The sequence below is a fragment of the Elgaria multicarinata genome, chromosome 6 (genome assembly GCF_023053635.1).
Source record: "Elgaria multicarinata webbii isolate HBS135686 ecotype San Diego chromosome 6, rElgMul1.1.pri, whole genome shotgun sequence".
Taxonomy (NCBI): Eukaryota; Metazoa; Chordata; class Lepidosauria; order Squamata; family Anguidae; genus Elgaria; species Elgaria multicarinata.
Window position 1 is genome coordinate 6,259,402 of NC_086176.1, and position 14,103 is coordinate 6,273,504.

Consider the following 14,103-nt stretch of genomic DNA (forward strand, 5'->3'; position numbering starts at 1 on the left):
TCACATCACCCAATAAAAAGAAGTTGATTAAGCATACAAGTTTTAATAGATCAATCTGTCACTTAAGTATGCAGAGGTAAAAACTATAGCTCCAAAATAAGACACACGTGTTCTTTATTTTTAGATTATGCACACATTTGCATAATTTGGGCATCAACTTAGAAGAGGCATTACTTTTTATGCATGAGAGAAAAAGGAAACCTTCTTAAGAATGCGCTTGGTATCTGCAGTTTTTATAAGCACATATTTAATAGATTAGACCAAACAAACAAATTTGCTACCAAATTTGGGAGGGCAGAATCTTTTTAGTCAATTAAGGGTTCAATCCTATCCATGTTTATACAGGAAGAAATCCTACAATTCCCAGCATTTTCCAGCCAGCCATGGCTAGCTCAGGAATGCTGGGAGTTATTGTAGTTTTGTCTGTCTAAGTACACATAAATCTATTAATCATTGCAATTCTAATGGAAATACATATCTATGTCCTTGCAATGCCAATACATCTGCTCATTCCATGTTCACTAATCTGTTTTTCTTTTTAAGATCCTGATCCGCCAATCAGTTAAAAGACAAGTTTAAGAGCATTTAGCCATGGTTTGCAATGAAGTCAATTCACTGGGCTTTGTAATTGCTTCCTTAACATTTGTCAAGTTTCCTAGCTGAGTGTTTCAACAGCAGACAAATACACTAATATCATACAGATTAAGTTCTTCGTCTGTATTCAAAGAATGAATTGTGAACCGCCCAGAAAGCCTTGGCTACTGGGCAGTGTATAAATGTAATAAATAAAAATAAATAAAATAAAGTGTGCTCACCATGTAATTTAGACCTACAAATAATGGCTCAAGTAGTCAAGAAAGCCATTTAACAGGCCAACCTATAGATGTCTACTGAGAAGTAAGTCCCACTGAATTTAATGGGTCTTACTACCAGGTACGTGGATATGGGATTGCAGCCCCATTGTCTTATTTTTCAAAGTACAAATTAATTAAGTCTTTTGGCGATATATATAAATTGCTAAGATTCAAATAAAAATGGACAATAGATATCCAACTGAAGAAAGGCAACATATGATTGAATACATTTGCAAAAGAATGTAACAAAGGTTCTTGTTGATGTTACCATAGTTCTATTGACCTCGAGATCCATTTGATGCTCTCAGAAGGGAGCCAGCCACATTAAAAAAACATATTTCCAGGCACCCTAGATATTTAATTCTCCTTAGACAAAAGAAATTTAACATTTTTATTTCCCAAAGTTAAGCTTTTACCCTGTTATTAATTTTTTGGGGTACATTTATTAGGCACACTATCTGACCCTCAAATAGGGTGACCATATGAAAAGGAGGACAGGGCTCCTGTATGCATAGAAAAGGGAATTTCAGCAGGTGTCATTTGTATATATGGAGAACCTATGCCAGATCTACACTAAGCAGGATATGACACTTTGAAAACAGTTTGAAAACTGTCTATGGAGTGTGTCCTGGGCCCCAACAGTTGTCGCTATTGTTATAAACCGTTTTAAAGGAGTAGTATAGATCCTGCCCTGGTGAAATTTCCTCTTCATCACAACAGTTAAAGCTGAAGGAGCTATACTAGAGTGACCAGATTTAAAAGAGGGCAGGGCACCTGCAGCTTTAACTGTTGTGATAAAGAGGGAATTTCCCCAGGTTCTCCATATATACAAATGACACCTGCTGAAATTCCCTTTTCAATACAACTGTTAAAGATACAGGAGCCCTGACCTCCTTTTCATATGGTCACCCTACCTTAAAGGATAATTTCCAATTGTCCTTTTAGTTTCTTCATGAACCCCACTAAACTAAATGGAGATTACTCTTGAGTTGCCCACCCCACCCGGCACTCCAATCACCTTGCAAATTTCCCAATCCAAAGTCATGTCTATTGTCAAAAGCCTATGGGATGAGAACTGCTTTGTTTGCCAAACCAGATCCCTGCTTTTAAAAGAAGATAAATCTTTCCCATGCATTAATTATATCAGCGGTCAACATATACATGGGGATGGTCACTAGGCATGAGCTCAGGGGAACATCACAGAGGAGCCTGCATCAGCATTTTACATCTAAGAGACGAGCTAAAGAAGGGCTGTCTGCCCTCACATACCTATTTAGTTAAGGAAGCCTTTCCCATCGGGTTGTCAAGTTTTGTTCTAACCCTGGGAATTCTATGTGATCGGGAAGAAAATCGCAGTAGAATCATCACCCATAATGAATGGGTGCAGTCTACACAAAAGAAAGGAAATGCATCTTTTTCTCTGGTTAGGATTGCAAGAGAGCAGCAACTTCTGTATTGTTGGTCAGCTGTACAACTAAGACTGCTACAGCCAATGCAGAACACCTCCGCAATACGATAACCAATGGTAGTTCAAATAGCTAACTCTGCACAGCGTTGGTTATTTGCATTGTTATTTCAGCCAAATAACCAACCGTTGGTTAAAAACCTCCCTCCACACAACACAGTAATCCATGGTGGGTTAAATAAACAACAGTCGACTATTTAAGCCACCATTGGTTATCATGTTGTCTGAACCCAGTTATTGTCAGAGCTTCAGGGAGCCAGTTTAACCACACTGGCTCTCTGAAACTCTGACTCTATGGGGCAACTTGAGGATAACTATACTCCCCCCACAAATTAGGCGTAGTTTGAGGAGCAAGGTAGCAGTTATTTCATTGAAAGCTACAGATAGCAACATACTTCCAGCTGTTGCAGGTACCATGTACCACATTGTTTCCAGAAATAACCCTTTAGCAGATGCTTTACAGTGGGGAAACAGAGGCCTCTGCCACAAATTCCACACTAATACAGTATCATCAGGCCCAGGCTGAAGCTGCAGGAAGCCATACATAGATTATGCAGTTGTTTTCCCCAGCATAATAATTTTGAGATTAGTTACTGAACTGAAAAATCTGGAGCCTAAAGTGCAGCAGGCAGAAGGTATTGCCTATCAACCAGCAAAGGGCAGGAGGCCAGGGCCCTCATATTTAGACCATGCCTGACTAACCCAGAGGCTTCATACTCCCTGCCAGTCATTGTGGCTGATGTTGAACACCAACAGAGTTGATTCACTCTATGCCTGAAGGAGGCTCTAAGGCTTGAGCACAGAGACCAGCTACAAAAGGTCAAAGCCTCAAGGCCATGAACTCCTGGTTCATGTCCCAAAGTCCCCAACACCTTCCTTAAAAAGTTTATTATGCTCTGGGATTTGAAATGCAAACAGTCAAACAAATGAAAAGCAAACCCTTTGATATTCCATATCTTGGGCACTAATTTCAAAACTCTCCAAGCCTCTATGTAATTTGGGATTTGTGAAAATAAAGAACTAATTAAACAAATATTCTTGCAGATAAGTCTGATGGATTACATTTCACAATGACAAAGCCTGAATTAATTAAATGTTAGTAAAATACTGGAAATTTGTCCAAACTGTCTGATGTTTGGTATCGAATATCTTAGGGTGACCATATGAAAAGGAGGACAGGGTTCCTATATCTTTTAACAGTTGTACAGAAAAGGGAATTTCAGCAGGTGTCAATTGTATGCATGCAGCACCTGGTGAAATTCCCTCTTCATTGCAACAGTTAAAGCTGTAGGAGCCCTGCCCTCTTTTGTATCTGGCCACTCCTGTATTTTACTAACATTAAATTAATTCAGGCTTTATAATTTTCTATACAACTGATAACTTTTCATATGGTCACCCTAGAATATCTATACAAGTTGACTGCAATATACTGACCAAATAGCAGTTCACTTCACTCAGAAATGGCCAAGATATAGCCCTTCTTGGACAAATTTCTAGTGTTTACAACTTTTGTTTTACCCCTTTAACTGTTTACAGTCCCTGCACACAACACTAAAGAAATTGCACGGGTCTTGCCCTCCCTCCTTCTGTGAAGTGGTGTCAGGTCAGGTCTTTCTGAAGATATTAGGTTTTCAATTCCCAGTTTAAGTCAGTTGGTTAAATAAGAGCAACTCAGCTTGTAGTGCATAATCAGTGCCTCATTGGACAGAGTCTGTTCCCTAAACAAAGATGGCCACCACCAACCCGAGGAGGAGGCTGCTACGTGACAAATAGATAGCACAGACGTAATAGCTACACTAGGGGCCTTGCTAGACGAGGTCTTAGCGCGCTGTGAGGCCCGGTTTCCCTGCTGTGCGTCCAGATGATGCACATGGGAATCCGGGGTCAGCAAGGTCCGTGGCTTTTTGTGGCTACTCGCTTACTCGCGAGTAGCCGGGAAAAGCCACGGACTGGGCACAGCGCTCATATGAGTGCTGTACCCATTGGGCCGGGGGGGGGGATCCCGGGGGGGGGAGAGAGGGGGTGGAAAGCCACACATTGGGGATGGCACGGGGCGAGGGAAGGACAGCCGGGGATGGCACGCGGCGAGGGACAGACAGCTGGGGATGGCACAGGGTGAGGGAAGGACAGCCGGGGATGGCACGGGGCGAGGGAAGGACAGCTGGGGACGGGATGGGGGCGAGGGATGGACAGCCGGGAACGGGATGGGGGCGAGGGAATGATATTTTAAAAAAAAACCCACTTACCTTCTCCAGAGTCTTCGGGGCGCACGTGGCCCCTTTAACAAAAAATAAATAAATGGCCGACGCTGCAGGGCTTCCGGAGTCCCTGCGCGTCGCACGTCTAGGAGGCGGGGCGGGGGGCGCTAAAGTTTGCGTGCTGTCGCCCTGCCTCCCTGCTGGCTTATCCGGCATGGTCTAGCAAGGCCCTAAGACACAGGGTGGGTTTCCAGTTTCATAGACCTTTTTCCTCTCCCAGGGCCAGAAGTGAGAAACACCCTTAGAAACAAATGAAGAAATCCAAGATTTAACCATCACAGATTGGGCACTGTCATCCTCAAAATAGTAGCAGCAAAGAGGGGAGGGCACATTCTCTAACATAGGTTTTATTTCATGTGAAAAATGTAATTTGCTTTCTTTTAAAAAGTTGTTTTATACTTGTATGATGGGGTCATAGCAACAAGGGCACTGTAGTTTGACAAAAATGCATCAGTGAGGGCCAAACTTTTGTGCAAGTCAGCCACAAGTCCTATGGATGAGATAGTGCCACTCTCGCCTACGTTAGAGCACAGATCTAACGTCACCACCACCATGCTTTGATACAGTTCTGCCTCTAGTCCACTGAGCTGTGGCACAAGCAGTCATTAGCACAGAAGAGGCAGGCTGGAGTACAAATCTGATTCTGCTGTAACTAGGCCTACTTCTGCTTGTAAGTGCCATAAACTGCCAGCTGCCATGCCACGTACAATACCTGTGCTGAAGATTGGCTATCTTCTGAATATTAACTTGGCAGACATGAAACATATATTGCTTCCCTATAGATGTTCATCCAAAACTAACCATTTGTAGGAACTGCACCAAATATGCATGGCACTATTAAGGAATGATTCAAACATTGTCATGCAAGGAAAAGAACCAGAATATTAAGGAATTCAAAGGAACACAAAGAAGGACACTGAGAGAAGGCAATGGACATCTCTGGCCTTAGCTAGACGGGGCTTTATCCCGGGGTGAACCCTGGGGTCGTCCTTGTGCGTCCACATGATGCACAGGGGATCCCGGGATCATCCCTCCCTTGCCCCGTGATAGAGCCCTCCGTTTTGGGCCTGGTTTTTCTGCAGTCTCAGGCTGAGCCCAAGACTGTGTGGCCAGGTGCCGCAGGTTGACCCAGCTCCGTGCGATTACTCACGTGAAGCAGGGAGCTGCGCCCATCGGGGGTAGGGTGGGGGGAGCGGGGAAAATAATTTAAATTTAAAAAACCACTTACCTTTAGCGCATGAGCGTTCATGCGCTGCTGTTCCTTTTTAAAAAATGGCGGATGCAACACCTCTCCTGCTGAGGTTGTTGCATGTCACGTGTAGACAAAGGAGGGATCTTGCGTTCAACACAACACAAGATCTTCCCTCCTCCGTCGCAGGATAGCAAGTAGGTCTAGCTAAGGCCTCTGTTTCAGTCCAGTTAAGGCAATAGTTATGGAAAGCAATGATTCAACAAGACCTACAAAAATTCAGAATAGTTTCCATAAAATGGTGGATTTTCAAACAATATGCAATGTGAAAATTATTGTATGTGTGTATTCTGATTAAGCAATAACTTTCTCTGAGAGGGTAAGAATGGTTGGGGGTGAGAACTACTCCCTCCTAAATGGGATTCTGTGTCACTTCCTCTTGTTTCAAGGGTTTAGCAGGTCAATAAACTGCTAATATTTGGAGTTACTGTAGCTCTTTAGAAAATAATCATTCCCAGGTGGGGGTGGATCTACAGAGCGCAAAATCCTTTGTCAGAAACTACTATTTCCCAGTGAAGATTCTCCCACCACCAACTACTGAAGAACAAATTGTGAGCAGTCTGGCAGTTCCCTTGTATCCAATGGATGATTTCAAACTTCTAACAAGAGAAATCAATTCTATTATAATATGTTGTTTTCCATACAAAATCCTTAGGCTAAAGAGAACCTGGGCTATAACTACCAGTTGGTGCACTTAGGCAAGTCCCAGAGTTAGTGTTGCTGGGTTTATTTGTGATAGGAAGTGCACCAATTCCATCTTTCAGGCATCTATTAGGTGACTGAGCTCTTGGCTGCTTCCAAATAATTAGTTACACTGCTGACCTCAAGGGCAAAGGCCAATGCACACTTAAAGAATCGGTAGAGTCCGTCCATCGTAATTCTTTGTAGCTTTATGCTATGACACTTGATGGACATTATCCTGAAGATGTTACGGCCTGTGGACTACTAGCCTTATGAAATACAGACTGTCAGGAAATAAAAGACATGGATCAAATCTCGTTTTCCCAGCAGGACTTGAATATGCTACATGGGTGTATTTTCTACTACTCAGAAGAGAAATGCTACTCTGTCATCCCCCTCAAAGTCAGAAAGCCCAGAATGGAGCATCACTGGGAAAAGTCAACCACTTCTTCAGATCAACCTATCTCAGAAAGCTTTGTAGGCTAAAATACTCCAATGTGGTGCAAAACTGGACATATTTTCAGACAATATAGTTCTATTCCTGTCCTCTGAAACCCCATACATCTTAATAAACGAAAGAACTGTGACTCTTCTGTTTATTTTTAACTTAATTTTAATTAAGGTGATCTGATAGACCGATGTTTTCTCTTAAAAACAAAAAACAATGGTACTATGCAGCTCAATTGTGAATATCAGTCACCTCTTCCTTCTTTAGCAGAATGCAACACAATAGAGTTCCTTTGAGTATGCTAAAGCTAAATAAAGGAATACCGCTCATAACAAACAACAAAACAGCAGCAGCAGCAGCTAAAGCCTCAAGAGAGGGATTGCATCACCTTGGTGATAGTAACAGGGTGGATTCAGAACTGTGAGGACAGTTGATTTACCATAAGAAAAAAAATAGAAGGTGTGAAACACAACATCTACCACTGTTTTATAAACATTCCTTGGCCCAGAGAAAGAATCTAAACAAGAAAGAGCCTATTTGGAGAAGGAATTTGTGGGAAAGGGTACAGAAGGCCATTTACATGCACACCTAATGGAGTGCTTTGTGAAAGGTTTTTCTAAGGAAAACTAAAATCCCCCCCCCTCTTTATGCACCCAAATATCTGTCAGTGCCAATCAACTGATCTCTGGTTATCCCCCTAAACTGCTAATGGTAGAAAGAGCAACCGCGGATGGAGAGCAAGAATGCCAGCCAGCCTTCCTCGAGGAGTCTCAATACAAGCAGGTCTCTGGTGTGAGATGGGGACGCCCTGCCAGTTGCAGCCAGGGGTTTGTCTTATCTTCCACCCATACATTTTTGTCCATAGTTTACAAATGATAATTCCCGCAGAGAGGGCTGGCATGAACAATATATTTAAAAAAAACTGAAATGGGAGTCCCTTGTCTTTGCAACGGAAAATGGAAAGCTACACATCTGGGCCACTGCATCTTTATGGCGGATAGAAAAAGAAGAAGCTGAGCCGTTGCCATTGGCGACATTGAATTCCCGCCTGTTAATGAGAACAAAACGCCAGGTAGGGCCAAGACTTGGGGCGCTGCAAGGCAGGCTCCATTAGCAGGCATTGGAGGAAGGGGGGGCAGGGATGCCTCCCAGAAGCAAAGCGGGGGGCCCTCATGGCCCGGTATAACAAGCCAAAGAGGGCTGCATGGCCAAGGCAACAGAACCATCCATCTATCCATTCATGCACTGAGCGGGGGAGGGAGGGGGAAGAGGACGCCTCCCCTTCGTGTACCCAGCGCGCCCCTTCCTTGCCCCCCCCCGCTAGCCAGAGCAAGAGGCGAGGGAGGCTCCATTTCCTCTTCAACCCCCCCACCCCATTTAAAAAGATGGAACCTCTCAGCGTACCTGCGACCCAAACGAGAGAGGGGAGGGGGAGCGAGGGGTGCCATCCTCCCACGGCTTCACCGCCCTTGCGTCCCAGCACGCAACGATGCCCCCCCCGTCCCCCGCCGCAGAGCTGTGGATCTGAACCACTCCCCCCCCCCAACACACACACACACACGTCCGTCCGTGCAATTCCCAAAGGCAGAAAGCCGAAGGCTGGGCATTACCTGCCGCCAGCGAGGACCCGGCTGCTGCTGCTGCTGCTGCAGCGGAAGGGGGGCATGGTCGTTTCGCCCGGCGCAGCCCGCACCGTCCCTCGCCTCGCTCCCCCTCCTCGCTCAGCGCTGCCCAGGATGCCACCCAGACGCCCCGCATCCAAGGGCCATTTCCCGGGGAGCCTCTTGGCGCATGCCAGGCGCAGCCTCGCGCCGCCTCTCTCGCGCCCAGCAAGGCAGAACACAACACCGCCAGCCCCCGAGGGAGGGACGGAGGCAGGCGGGGAGGGAGGGAGGGAGAGACGCGGGCGGGCGGGAGCGAGGGAGGCAGGCAGGCAGGCAGGCAGGGACGGAGGGGCGATGGGGGCAGAGAGCGGCACCAGCCGCGGCAGAGGCGCGCGAAGCGAGGCGGCGGCCGGCGTTGCTTACCTTGCAGAGGGCTCTGCACGAGCCTGTCCCGAGGCGCCGCGCCTCCTCGAGCCCCGGCGCTGCCGGAGAGAGTCCGTTCTGGGCTCTGCCGCTCCCTCCGCCGCCACGGCCAGCCTGGCGCCCTGGCGCGCGCGCCCCCCGCCGCTGCGGCTGCGCTCAGTGCTCACAGCCGCCGCTGCTGCAGCGCCGTCGCCGCCGCCGGCCCGGGCACGGGCAGCCGCCGCCCGCCGCCGCCGCCGCCATCCCTTCGGCCGAGCTACAGGCGGCCGCCCGCCCTGCCGCCGCCGCCTGCTTTCTCCTCCGACAGAAGCCCGGGCTGGCCGCCACCGCCCGCCAAAGCCAGAGGCAGCTGGGCCGGCCGGGGGCTGCGGAGCCCCAAGCCAGGGGGCCGCCGCTCGCCGGTCACGTCTTGGACGCAGCAGCGGCAGCAGCGACGGACGCCGGAGCCCCCTAGAACTAGGCCCGCCGCCCGGGCTACGCTCCCCTCCCTCAGGGGCGCAGGAAAGGCCCTGGTCCCCGGCGCAGGCTGCTCGGAGCCCCCCGACCCAAGCCCCACAGAGAGAGGGGGAGAGGCGCTTGGAAAACCCGGATCTGGAGCGGCCGGGGGCGCAAGCTCCACCTCCAGCTTGGCGCCTACGCGAGAGGAGGGGGCGAGGAGGCAGTGGGAGGGGGCTCCGTCAGCCCGCCGCGCCTGAGGAAGACGATCGCCCGGCGCGGGGGCAGAGGCCGCCTGCTGCCGCTGCTGCTGGGCGTGGGGCTGGGGGCCCTTCTCGGCGCCGGGCTTCGTCCGTGCGCCGCCCCGCCCGCAGTGGTTCGACTCGGACTGCAGAGAGCCCCCGCTTGTTTGCGCCCTCCTTCCTCCGTGTCGTCCAGACCTTCGGCCAGACCGTGTCGTCCAGGCTCCCGTCCACCTTTTCAGTCCTCTATGCGCGTGCCGTTGTCTTCCTTTGAAATCTCGCTTGGGTGCGAAAGAAGCCTAATGGTAGGGCCGGCAGACCAGTGAGGCAGCAGACGCGAGGCGCTGGCGGCAAGGGCTTGGAGCAGAGCCGGGGACTGCGCCGCGCACCCTAAACATTCAGGTGTCGTATAGCACCATGCTCCCCTGGCAGGATTGAAGAAAGAGGCCGCTTGGCTGTTGTACGTGGAATATCCCGGAATGCCTGCCGCGGATAGTGGTGCAGAGTGCCTTCTACCAGCTTCGGTTGGTGGCCCAGCTACGCCCCTATCTGGACAGGGATGACCCGGCTTCAGTAGTCTATGCTCTGGCGACCTCCAAGTTGGATTATTGCAATGTGCTCTTTGTGGGATGGCCCTTGAAGCCTGTTCAGAAGCTGGAGATTGTGCAAAATCAGATTAGTAACAGGGACCAGAAGGCCTAAGCATATAAATTCTGGACTGCATGCATTCACTGCCAATATGTTTTCAAGCCTGATTCAACATGGTGGTTTTAACCTATAAAGCCTTATATGGTTTGGGACCCCAATACCTCATGGAGCGCCTCTCCTGACACAAACCTACCCAGACGTTCTGGTCACTGCTTGAGGCCTTCCACCCAGGGAACCTCAGGAGGTGGCAACAAGGAAGAAGGCCTTCTCAGTGGAGCCTGCGCAAGCATGGGAGGCTCTTTCCACTGAAGTCTGCCTGGCACCAACACTGCCAGTTTTTCGGCACCAGTTTAAGACTTATACTGTACTATCACGTTGGAAGGATAATTGCTCACCTCCTTTAGTACAACACCATCAACATTTGAACGGGTGTGATATATAGACACCACTTGCATGTGCATACATACATGGATGTTTGGTCTGCTTTTCTTGAAACCTATGCATAACTCTCCTTTTTTAATGAATGGTATATCTGACGAAAAAACAATGACATTCCTATATATGTAATATTTCTTTGTTTTTGTTTCTCATTATTTATTTTTTGTTCTGTTTTGTTAAATTCACAATAAAAAAGAGAAAAGAGGGCCAAAAACAGAACAAAAACAAAACTGCCCTCTGCTCCCAGGCATTTGAGGGCATAATGGGGGCATTTATGTCAGTTGCTTTTATCAGGTCAAATATCTTACTGTAAATGTTGTATCAGGTCCAGTACCTTACTATAAAAACAATGTTCAAATTGTTTTTAAATTTTGTATGTTAAAGATTGTATGTTATGTTTTTATTATTGTGTATATTTGCTGTTTGTAATTTTGGTGAACCACCCGGGGAGCTTCAGCTATTGGGTGGTATAGTGATGAAATAAATAAACAAATAAAAATAATAGGAGGGGTGTCGTCTTGTTCTTTGCCACAAACAGCAAAACGTTGTGGGGTTGTCTTGAAAAGAGGGGATGCCATAGAAAGTTTCTCTTTCTGTGAGATTCTACAAGAGCACCTGAACTTTTCAGATCTGGACCTCTCTTTAACTAACCTGCAACACAGACCCGCTTTTAATTGTGTAAGACGTGTTTCCCTTCTTGCTCTGTTTTCTCTCCTCTCTTCTTTTTCTCAATCTACCATGTCTTGTGCCATTCCCCACTCTTAAAAAAAACAATTTAAACCAGGAGTGGGCAGCTTGTGGCCCTCCAGATGTTGCCCCAAACTCCAATCATCCTTCACTGTTGGCTAGTTAGTCTAATAACATCTGGAGGGCCACAACTTGCCCATCCCTGACTTAAATAATAATAAAAAGGCAGTAGCACCAGTGCTCTGACTTAGATTAGGCTGGGATGTGAGGGCAGGCTACAATCAGCCATGGAGAGCCATGTGTTCTCACTGTATCCCTCCCAATGCCCAACAACACAACTGTCTCCAGCACATCTGGCTGCACTTCTCTTTCAACTGAAGCATCATTCCTTCTGGATGCTCTCTTGTAATTGAGCTCTGACCAATCCAAAGCTCTCATAGTGTGGATGATTAATGAAAATTAAGAGTGGGTTTTTCTAAATTTAAATGAGATTGTTTAATTGAAAAACAAAAACAAACTACTATTTTCTTTTAAATATTTGGGGTTACACTTTGGTGGGAGTTTTGCCTGAAAATATCATTTAGCTGACACCAAATTACCAAATTCTAAAATTATCGGTCAGCTTTGGTGCTTTTTTTTAATACTAGATGTGGCCACCAGTAACCTTTTGCCCTTAAAGGGTTACCGGTGGCCAGTATGGTATATGGGACTGGAATTTGGAGAGAAGGAGCTAAATTAGAATTGGAGGTTCTTCAGAGCAAATTTCTGAAGAAGCTCTTGAGACTTGCCCAGGTTCTCCATCTGCCCACCTTAGAGCAGGACATGGGCTGCCATCAGTGGCTGCCAGTATTGATCTACTATATTTCACATATTGGGGTAGGTTAAATGGATTGGAGGATCATAATTCCACCAAGTAATGTGGGCTAGATTAGTTTAAGGGACAGGGCTTTGGCACTGTGATGTAAAGATAAATTGAAGGCTTGTAATTTCTCTATGGAGAAATATCTGTCTTTTGATCACCAGGCCCTTTGGAATTGGAGCTTTGATCATGACACCTGTGAGGATAGGGAAGTCATGATCAGCATATGCTTCTTACCCTGATATGCTCTTTTTAAGATCAACCATTCAAGGGAACATTATTTTGAGACTCTGACTTTCCTGCAGTTTCGCAGGGTTTTCGCGGATTCTAGATGATGCCTTCTGCATATCTTGAAGGGAGATACTTGGGAATTAGTGGAATGGAAAAATGTGTTTTTAGTTGTAATCAGATTGAAGAACTGGTATATTATTTGTTGTTCTGCCCTTGTATCTGGGCCCTGGGGGGAGGGGAATTCTTCTCATATATTCTTCGGTGATACATTGATCATTTATTTATTTATTGCATTTTTATACCACTCAATAGATGAAGCTCCCTGGGTGGTTCACAAAAATTAAAACCATTCAAAGTATAAAACTAACAGTATAAAAATATGATATAAAATACAATATAAACACAGCCAGGATAAAAGCAGCAGCAGTGCAGAAATACAAACTTAAAATACAAATTTAAAACAGCAAAGTTAAAATTGAATTTATAGACTGTTCAAATGCTGAGAGAATAAAAGGTTCTTCAGCTGGCGTCTGAAAGAAGACAGTGCAGATGCCAGGCAAACCTCCTTAGGGGGCTCATTCCACAGCTGGGGTGCCACAGCAGAGAAGGCCCTCCTCCTGGTAGCCATCTGCCTCACTTCTTTTGGCAGGGGCTCATGATTTTGTGGTGAAAATATTGGCTGACGATAGCTATACACTAACGTATATGGTATCCCTATTTGCTGTGACAGCAAAGAAGATATGTTCCAGCTTTATAAAAGAAAATGTCAGTAGCCCTTATTTATAAATTTAGGCCTAACTTCCCTTTCTAAAAAAAAAAAAAGGCCTATGGCAGTAAGGCCTAATGGTTGAAGGCTATCCTATACACTGCTTAGGGTCCAATCCTACATTGCAATGATTGTAAGTTTATAGCCCTCCTATGCAGTGTGGGGGCGGCAGCAGAAGCCTCAGGATAGCTTGTATCCTGGCCTTTCCAGACTCCTCCCCACTCTGTCCACTGAAACATCCCCTCTCCGAGGTCATATACTTGTCCTTAGAGGCATTCGGTGTGATTCTTTCTGTGTTAGCTGCAAGGGAGAGGGGGCAGAGCTCCAGTTCCCAGGTACAAGGTCAGAGTGCTGTCCCCAACCTTGGATGTGGGAATCCTAACTATCGTATGGCCCACAGATGCTGATAGGGATCCTTTGAGAGGGAGTGCTACTTTATAAAAGAGGGCAGTTCACAAAAATTAAAAGCATGAAAAGCATAATAAAACAACCTACAGTCTAAAAACACAAATACAAAATACAATATAAAAAGCACAACCAGGATAAAACTGCACAGCAGGAATTGATATAGATTAAAATACAGAATTAAAAAAGTGAAGTTTAAATTTAAGTTAAATTTCGCCTGGCGCCTACACTGTATTCCTTCCATCACCAGCTGAAGACCTTTTTATTTTCTCAGTATTTTAACACCTCTCTGGGGAGCTTGTTCCACTGCCAGGGTGCCACAGCAGAGAAGGCCTTCCTTCTAGTAGCCCCCTGCCTCACTTCCTTTGGCAGGGGCTCGCAGAGAAGGACCCCTGAAGATGACCTTAGGG

At 46.6% G+C, this 14,103-nt stretch overlaps 1 protein-coding gene across 1 annotated transcript in view; it reads right to left on the reverse strand.

Annotated features, from left to right (window-relative positions):
• Nucleotides 1-8,623, reverse strand: part of ADGRL3 (adhesion G protein-coupled receptor L3) — a 707,807-nt gene extending 699,184 nt beyond the window's left edge. The window contains exon 1 of the mRNA XM_063128914.1: nucleotides 8,566-8,623. The gene's annotated coding sequence lies outside the window, so the exon portion shown is untranslated. The remainder of the gene's footprint in view (nucleotides 1-8,565) is intronic.
• Nucleotides 8,624-14,103: the final 5,480 nt, after the last annotated feature.